General features: G+C 31.7%; 1 protein-coding gene across 1 annotated transcript in view; it reads right to left on the bottom strand.

The window, feature by feature from the left end:
• LOC145255806 (uncharacterized) overlaps positions 1 to 10,000 on the bottom strand; it is a 654,582-nt gene that overhangs the window by 96,793 nt on the left and 547,789 nt on the right. The gene's annotated exons all lie outside the window — the stretch shown is intronic.

Genomic DNA, 10,000 nt, shown 5'->3' on the forward strand with positions numbered 1-10,000 from the left:
TCAAATATGATTGAAGCAGTCTGCACATCGTAGCAAGATATGACTGTATTTATATAAAGAATAATATATATATATATATATATATATATATATATATATATATATATATATATATACACACTAGCAGGTCTCCTGGCATTGCCCGGTCATAAAATCCGCTTAAATATGATATTTTGATTAATGCAGATTTCGTATTTATTATTATATTATATTGGACCCAATATATAGTAATGATTTAAAAAGTTAAAAAAAAAAAAAAATCAAAACCAAAATGTTAAACTTATGATTTACTTTTTCCTTTGACGTTAATGCCTGAACTATGAAGACATATTTGCTGCAAGGCTAAAAAGCAAAACATGAACCAATAGCTATTACGTTACGCATGCATATTTTTAATGCCATCGTTCGACCTTCACCTGGTAAATTTCATGTTTTTAATTTTCACACTTGGCTAAAACCCAACTATAAAGTTTTGCATGGTTTTGAATACCCTATATATTAATTTTTATATCTTATATGGTTTTTGCATGAGTTTGAATACCCTATATATTAAGTTTTATTAACTGAAAGAGGAGTGGTAGGCAAAATCTTTTAAACAAACATATACACACATACATAAATATATATAGAAAGAGGTTTGCGTTTAGTATAACCTTTTTAAGCAAATATTACACAAATATAAATCACGTAGAATATCTGCATGAATATAATTACACGTAATAGTTAACTAAAGATGATCATCCCACAAGAAAACCAAAAAAAACTAATAGGGAATTAATTAAAATGAATGTTTAAAAGAATATGCAAATTAGCTAGATCTTTTGCAGATGAATGCAATTTCACGATCCATATATAACAAAGTTGTATTTTCTTTTTAAATAAATAGAAAAAAGGGTTTTTAATATGAATACCAATACACAACAGAAAACCCCAAAGTTATAGGAGTATATATATATATATATATATAAAGTCATCCAGGACCTCATGGCATAACAGTTAATGTATTCGACCATAATACATATGGTATGGGGTTCGAATTCTAGAACAGTCAAGCCACGTTAACGAGTTGTAGTATTGCGAAACACGTGTTCGTAGATTACTGTTTTATATATATATATATATATATATATGATGATTGCAACGTCTTGTCAGACGAGTGCCACTCCCTCAGACATTTAAAATCCATGAGCCTAAATGCCTGAGGGAGTATCTATACAAATATGATGTTACAGAGTCTTAGCTTTGTACGACAGCTAAGTCTCTCTCTCGGTTCAAAATGTTCAGATCCAGCAACAAGCAAGAGCAAGATAGCCAGCAACAAATTAAACTGCAGACCAGCTTAATGCAGGTAATGGTCTTCCGCTTTATGGTTTTTTAAATCAGAGATTTGCTTCTCCTAGAAAGGTTGCCTTCACCACGGCTTACGGGAGCCCTCTCCACCCCAACACACACACACACAAATATACACGGTGCTAGTTGGCCGTTAACCCAGAAAAAGAGTTCATTCGCCCTTTGGAAGGTCTTGTTTTTAATCCTTCAGGGAGACTAGCCGCCCTCCTCACCAAACAAGTCTGGTGGGGGAACCAGTTTAGTCGCCGGTGACCCGACCATGAGGCAGGTAGTACTGGGTTACATGGTACCAGTAGCACATGACATGACCTGACATATATATATATATATATATATATATATATATATATATATATACATACAGTAATCTATGAACCCGTGTTTTGCAATACTACCGCTCGTCAACGCTTGACTGTTCTCTCTCTATATATATACACTAGTAGGCTGCCGGAATTGCTTGTTCATAAAATATGCATAAATATTATAGTTTAATTAATGTAGATTTCTTATTATTATAGAGCCAATTGTCTATTGATTCCAATTCCTAGCAATAGTTTCAAAAGTTATAAAAAATATATGTGACTTGAGTGCCATCTGCTAGAAGCGAAACCAAAACGTTTAGCACTCCAGCCTTAGTTTTTATCTATTCAGTGTCATTACCATTTGATAGATAGATATGAAATGGTTAAAAATTAAGCGAATTTGAGCTATGACTGTTTAATTTTGCGAGGTTAATGTTTTATTAGACTTACCCGGCCAAGGTCAACTGTTTTGTTTTCAATCTGGACTCCTTAGCAGCAATTTTTGCCGGTTAAAAACCAAATCGAAAGTGTGCTACATGTCTAAACACCCTATATATAAAATTTCATCTCCGTAGATCAAATATTCAGAGACGAGATTGGAAGAGAATTTTTGCATACACATCGACAAAGTCACACACACACACACACACACACACACACACACACACATATATATATTAATGGCCTGGCAAAGCCACAGGGGAGACAACCAAGAAAAAAAAATCGGATGCAAAATTCATCCCAAAGCAGTAAAACTAAAGCTGGTCTGCCAGGACACTATATACATAAATGTATGCTATTTTGAGCATATTTTATTGGTTTGAAAATATACGTTCTTTTTAACCAATTGTCATAAAATTTTAACCATAAAATAGTATTATATTCTTCTAAAAACCTACAAATTTACATGTAGTTTCGGCCCATAGAACAAAAGATATGACCATTTCAATATTAAATTTTTGCGACAAGTATAGATATATCCATATATAAGTGAACAACTTTTTGGAGCAATTTTATAAGTACGAAATCTTGGCAACTACTAATCAGAATTTAACAAATGAAAGCTCGTTGGAAACCTAATGACCTGAATTGTGTAGTGGGTTATGTGACATATGCCCTTAAGGTCGCACATTACTGTTCCAAGAAGTGGAGGATCACTTTTCTATATTAATTTAATGTAAAATAAGCACACACTTTATGACCACCTTGGCTATAAAGTGGATGTACATTTTACATTAAATTAATATAGAAAAGTGATCACCCACTCTATAATTTCTTCATATCTTGGGCTACGATGTTTACTGTTATTTTCGTTTTCAGCACCCTCGAAAAGCTATAATACTGGTAATTTTAAAGGATTTTTCATGGGTGAAATGATACTGCACTTTTACCAATACTTCAATCATAGTCATTTATTTCCCTAGTTTTGCATATGAATTACAAAATATCTGATATTTCCCCAAAACATCTGGCCTTGATGGAGGGGGAGACAAAAACTTGCTGCTATGGTTTCAAATGATCTAAAATAACAGCAAGGGGAGACTTGATTCCAAATATTTCTCACATATTGTATCCTCCCTCTTTGGTTTTTATACATAAAGTAAATTTCACAGTGTATAAAGCTTATTTGATACTGGAAATATTCATAATCGTACCCTATTTTAAGGCCAGAGGTTTTGTGGATATATATATATATATATATATATATATTAAGTAATGTGATTTATAATTTAAAATTTAAAAATTTAAAATTTTTTTAAAAATTTAAAAATCAAATTTTAATTAAATTAAAAATCAGTTTCATAAGAAGGAACAACAACAAAATCAATTATCTGTACGATCGTTTCGGAAATCAGTGCTTTTTATTGTGGTATACATCAAGTTATGTAGAACAATTATATATAGTTTTTTGGTAAGCAAGGTCTCCTCATCAGCAAATTTAGGAGGGCTTTTATTGAATTTAAAAGACACCATAAATAAACCTAGCATTAAAAGTAAGGCAGATGAATCTTTTAATTTTTCTTTTTTTGAAATCAGGAACTGTGTTTAAAGTAGTCACTTAGATGTTTGCTATAGCTTTTTATTTTATATGATACAGATATATATATATATATATATAAGCATATTTCTATGTGCTAGAACGTTTTCATCTTAAATTCTACACAATTATGCAAAATGTAGAAACCATGCAAAAATAGAATTCAGTGTAATAGTGAAATGAAATCAGACATAAGAAACCATAAAAAAATAAATAAGAATTAACGTTCAATTTTTTTCAAAGGAATATGCAAATTATTAACATTTATGTAGTCACTCGCATATTCATGACTGAGTATATTATGAAGTTCATTTTAATAATTTTTAAATAAAAAAGTGGGCTTTTAATATCAACTAACCTGGGTGCCCGGCATTGCCCGGGTATTTGGAGGTGCATGTTGAGCAAAAAAAAAAAAAAAAAAAAAACAAGTGGTAGTAGGCAAGCAGGCTTGAACCCATACCACGAAGGAAGAAAAGAATGTGAAAAAAAAAATAAATAAATAAAAAACGTGACGTCTTATATATAACATTATATATATATATATATATATATATATATATATATATAAATAGAATAAATGTAGAAGAAAAAATAAATGTCCCCTACAAGGCTCATGTAAAATTACAAATGCTATCTATAGCTGCACAGTATCAAAAACTCCAAATATACAAGAACCTATCAACAGCCATAACTCAACTACCAGATTAAATAATAACACCAACTTAAATCAATCTACCGATCAATTACTAACCAACCCACCACATTATAATCCAACAATAGACCTAACGGAAAATAATCATAATAATCAAGAGGTAATATATATTGGTTCCACATCTGGCCCAATAAAACATAGAATTTCAACGCACAAACATTCTTTTAAAAATAACTCTCTATCAAACCAAACTACTCTATCCAACTATATTTGGCAACTAAAAAATAGCAATATTTCTTTCAACTTAAAATGGCAAATAATTGAGACTTGCAAATCATATAAACCAGGAGATAAATTTTGTACATTATGTACAAAAGAAACCCTAAAAATTTTAAAATATGAAGATATAAAAAGCACAACCAAACTAGTAAATTCAAGACATGAGCTTCTATCATGTAATCATAAACGTTGGTTTAAATTTAATAAATATAAACCACCTTAAATCATTAAAAATTACTCATTAGTAAAAATAGATTACTTTTTTTTTTTTTTTAATAAATTAAGTTAGACCAATTACCGCCCTTAGACTCGTAAATCAAATAATAAATAAAGCCAATAACACATGACAATTATCTCCCCTTAAAAACTTGCAAAATAAATATTCTCTCTCTATAGATATTAACTGTAGCGTCTTTAAATCAAAATACGCTAACGGAAACAATTTACTGCACGAGCGTCGCCCTTTTAAAATTCATCATTCAATAAAATAAAAAGCTATAGCAAACATCTAAATGACTACTTTAAATACAGTTCCTGATTTCAAAAAAAGAAAAACTAAAAGGTAACTATATCTATATATTTTTAAATCAAATTTATTATGTAAATTCAAAAAAAAAATATATTTTTTCTACTCATTTCTATCTCTAACCTATACTAATTTTCTTATAAATTTTAAATCCAAACCTTTTACTTCAATTTTTCAGATTCATCTGCCTTACTTTTAATGCTAGGTTTATTTTTGGTGTCTTTTCAATTCAATAGAAATCCTCCTAAATTTGCTGATGAGGAGACCGTGCTTACCAAAAAAACTATGTATAATTGTTCTACGTGACTTCATGTATACCACAAATAAAAAGCACGGATTTCCGAAACGATCGTACAGATAATTGACTTTGTTGTTCTTATGAAACTGATTTTTAATTTAATTAAAATTTGATTTTTAAATTTAAAAAATTTTTTTTTAATTTTTAAATTATAAATCACATTACTTAATATATATATATATATATATATATATATATATATATATATACACACACACACACACACAACATGTTTCATGGGCAGGTAATAGGTCTTTAGTCCTGGTTGACAATCTACCTAAGAGATGGAAAACTCTGACAATACATGCCTGCATACAGTTATTCATGGGTTCTGTGGCATATTTTGCACCAATTAATGTAATCAGCTTTATCAATAAGTGTGAATGGTTCTACACAAGCCATTACCATTTTTAACAACCCATTGTGTGGGTACTCCATGTATTTGCTAACTTTGCTTCCCCCCCCCAAAAAAAAATATCCCATCATATATGTGGAAATATGTTTCTTCAATTATATTTCACCTTTTATTTATACCAATCCTTTAATTTATGAAGCTCGATGTAATTACAGACCATATAACAAATAAATGACAAAAGTCTATATTCCAGATTTCAGGATGTTGACATCAGGTAATTGCAACTTCTCTCCCAAATTTTCGGATTTTGTAATCATGCCCATATATCTTTATTTTCTTTTAAACTTGATAAGTGCTTTTTCTTCTGATGAGTTAAAGGAGAAATAAATTCATTGATTGATATAATAATCAAATAAACGAAACAGGTGCTGTCAAGAATTGTGTATGTCAACTTAAAGGAATAAATGGTAACATAGTCAATATCTTGAAATTTGGAATATAGACTTTCATCATTTATTTGTTATTAGCGTGGATGCCTGGCATTGCCTGGGTGTTTGTAGGTGTGTGTTGAGAAAAAAAAAAAGTTGTAGTAGGAAGGTAGGCTCGAACCCAAACCTTTGATGTGAAGAAAGTGTGAAAAAACCTGACATCTTACCGCTCGGCCACGATGGGATAGGAACTGAAAAGCATTCTAATTTAATGATTAAAAAGTTAAGTGACATGTGCGTATATTTAATGAGGTCAAATATCACGCCATAGGGGAATGAAATCCCGCACCTAACTGGCTGCAAACCAGTTTCTGCGTATTTATTTGTTTCCCCCTAAGATGTTTGAGGAAAACCAGCTCACCACAAAAAGGGGAGTGTCCAAATGAATAGCAATTGTCTGATATGACGGGTTTCCCCGCATTGATCAAAGCTCATTGCTTTTCTGGACGTCCCTGGCAGTGCCAGGGAGATTCGTTTGCTACGGATTCAGTTTCGCCTATATACAGAAAAGCCAAACAAACACGTAGAGAGTAAAAAATAGTGAGAAAATAGCATGTAAAAGTCGCTCAAATAAAAGATAGACACAACCTCGTTTCGTAAATCAAAGACATTATAATCTACGGAGTAGTATCACCCCCCCCCCGAGCGCCCGAAAAAAGCCTTTGCCGGACATACAAAAAAATTGCGCACACACAAACACATTTTCGCTTTTATATAATAGAGATATATCTCCATTCTTAGATAAAAGTCACTGTGTGTGTGTGTGTGTGTGTGTGTGAGAAAGAGAGTTCCTTCCTCACAGGTTCTGAAACGGCTGAGCCTATCTTTTGCAAATTTCACACAAAGGTAATTTATATGTCTGGCAGTGTTCTTAGACATTTTTTGTACAGAAATTCATCCAATGAGTATCGAAATTCGACAAAGTCTGATATCAAAAGTAGTCTTCTCTCTCTTATAGATAAAAAAGAAGAATTTTTACAGGGGAATATTTTACGTTACACTGGCCAAGGGAAATAATAAAATCTCAGTAAATCATTTCTTCTTAAAAAAAAAAATTCCTTGTCATATGAAGATATGTTGAGTAGTAGAGCATTCGATTACAGATCGAATAATCCCCTGTTCAAGCGCGGGTGTACTTCACCATTTTATTTTTATTATTTTATTAATAAGTCCTGTTTATGATAAAAGAAGAGGTACCATTTAAAATCGCTGCAAATCATTTCTTTGTTTGTATATTTTATAGCTAAACATGAATCAGAAGTGACTTTTCCAAGGCATTCATTGTTAAGCCCAAATATCAGCTGACTTGATATTGTAAAAACCATTATTATTATTATTATTTATTTAGTTTTTTTCAAATTATCGGGCAAATTATTACTCATAATATATAATAATCAATTAAGAATTGATTCTATAATAATACATATGCAATCTGCATAAATTAAAATATCATGTTTAAGCATATTGTATGACTGGGCAACACCGGGCATCGAGCTAGTATATATATATATATATAAACAGGCTTCTTCAGTTTTTGACAGACTATGGATACCCATGGCATGACCCTGCACATTAAATTTTTGTGGCAGGAGGTGCACAATCTCCAACCACACCTCTCCTGCGTTGACATTGTTAAATACCAGTGGCAAGTGAAGAGTATGTACGGGACGACAAGAAACAAATGCCGAGATAAGCGGAGAGCACATACAGTGCCTAGAATTCCCAAATGGTTATCCATCTGATACTCAATGTTGCTTAACTTCGGTGATCTGACGAGAACCGGTATGTCAACGCGATTATGTCATATATATATATATATATATTGAACTTCGCATTTTACAGATTTATAACTGGAGATTAATTTAATCCAATTAAATACATTAACCCTCTACTCTCTTTCTCATTACTACAATCATTTCGTAGTTTTCAATTTTTATACTAACGATCAAGTTTTTTTATTTTTATTTTTTTTTACTCTTCTTTCTCTGTCACTCTCTTATCAAGGCCCAGAGGCCACTCGAGGATAAGGGTTAATGTGTATACATAAGTCAATGTGATTATCACCTGGTAGACATAAGTAGTGGGAGTTTTGTAAATTGGATTACTTAGGGGGACGGTTCATTAAGAACTTGTTTGCATTGGACTTGAAGACAATCAGATTGTAGTCAGCTGGAAAGCAGGCAATCGGAAGAGAGTTCCACAGGCGTGCACTTCTAAGAAAGAAGTTTTGTTCATGGAATCTACATTTAGGTTTAGGCACTAAACCTAAATGTAGATTCCATAGTGGGGGAAATTATTGATAGTGGTTTTGGCTAGTTGTCATATTTTACCAATATTATTTTTACATTATCATCATTTCTTCTGAAAAGAAAAATATAAATTTTGTGAGATGAGACTCCAGGATATATTCATTTTTTGACAAAAGCCAGCCTATCAAAGTTCTCGTTATGATACAGTGTTCCCTTGAATAAAAGTTGATGCACATTTAGTAGGGGATGTTAGTGTTGTTATTAGAAGACGATGACCCATTTCTTATTCAATATTCAATTTCAGTCAGATGCAGTCAAACATGACAAACTCTATCAGATGACTTTTTTTCATTTTAATTTTCTTCCTAATCAACAACAACCATAAAAAACCCTTAAAAATCTATTTCATCATAGAAAGCAATTATTGGCCCGTGCTCTTAAAAACAAATAAAAATTGTATTTTAACGATCTGTTACCCCCACACTCAAAGCTACTATCATTGCGAGCCATAACAAACCCTTTTTTCATTCATTAAAGAAACATTTTTCAATAATTACCCATTTTGAACTATTTACAGAATATAACAAAATAATTGAGATATAGTTAAAAATACATGATTTCAATAAGTACAGTTGAAAACAACAGTATATAAATTAAATTACATAAGGAGTTGGGTTTGAAGGCTATAACAATGCAGTCTTTAAGAAAAACACTGTGAAGTACCAGACAAGATAAGAAAATAATGATAATATTGAAAGATTTCAATAATTTTCAATTATAACGTATTTACCAACATTATGTGTCGAACCAGGATGGTATTGTGGTGTAATGTTCTTTGAATTTTCAACTTATATCTTTGGAAGGAAGAAAAAACATATACAACCACTTGGTGGAAGTGTGTTACACCCTGAGCCGGAAAAAGTAAAGTAGTAAAATGCAAAAATGTAGGTTGTCATTTATTCTTTTTTTTTTTTTTTTTTCTTTTTTTTTTACACAGGAATCACCACTTATCAAGGCCCAGAGGCCACTCGAGGATAAGGGTTAATGTGTATACATAAGTCAATGTGATTATCACCTGGTAGACATAAGTAGTGGGAGTTTTGTAAATTGGATTACTTAGGGGGACGGTTCATTAAGAACTTGTTTGCATTGGACTTGAAGACAATCAGATTGTAGTCAGCTGGAAAGCAGGCAATCGGAAGAGAGTTCCACAGGCGTGCACTTCTAAGAAAGAAGTTTTGTTCATGGAATCTACATTTAGGTTTAGGCACTAAACCTAAATGTAGATTCCATAGTGGGGGAAATTATTGATAGTGGTTTTGGCTAGTTGTCATATTTTACCAATATTATTTTTACATTATCATCATGTGTTTCACTTGCACTTGTAGTGGCAGTCATCCAGGGTGGATTGAGCCAGCTCTAATTAACCGCATCGTGCATCAAGGCCATTCACACTTGTCGAT

The sequence above is a fragment of the Euprymna scolopes genome, chromosome 31 (assembly GCF_053919585.1).
Source record: "Euprymna scolopes isolate OS-2025 chromosome 31, ASM5391958v1, whole genome shotgun sequence".
NCBI classification, from domain to species: domain Eukaryota; kingdom Metazoa; phylum Mollusca; class Cephalopoda; order Sepiida; family Sepiolidae; genus Euprymna; species Euprymna scolopes.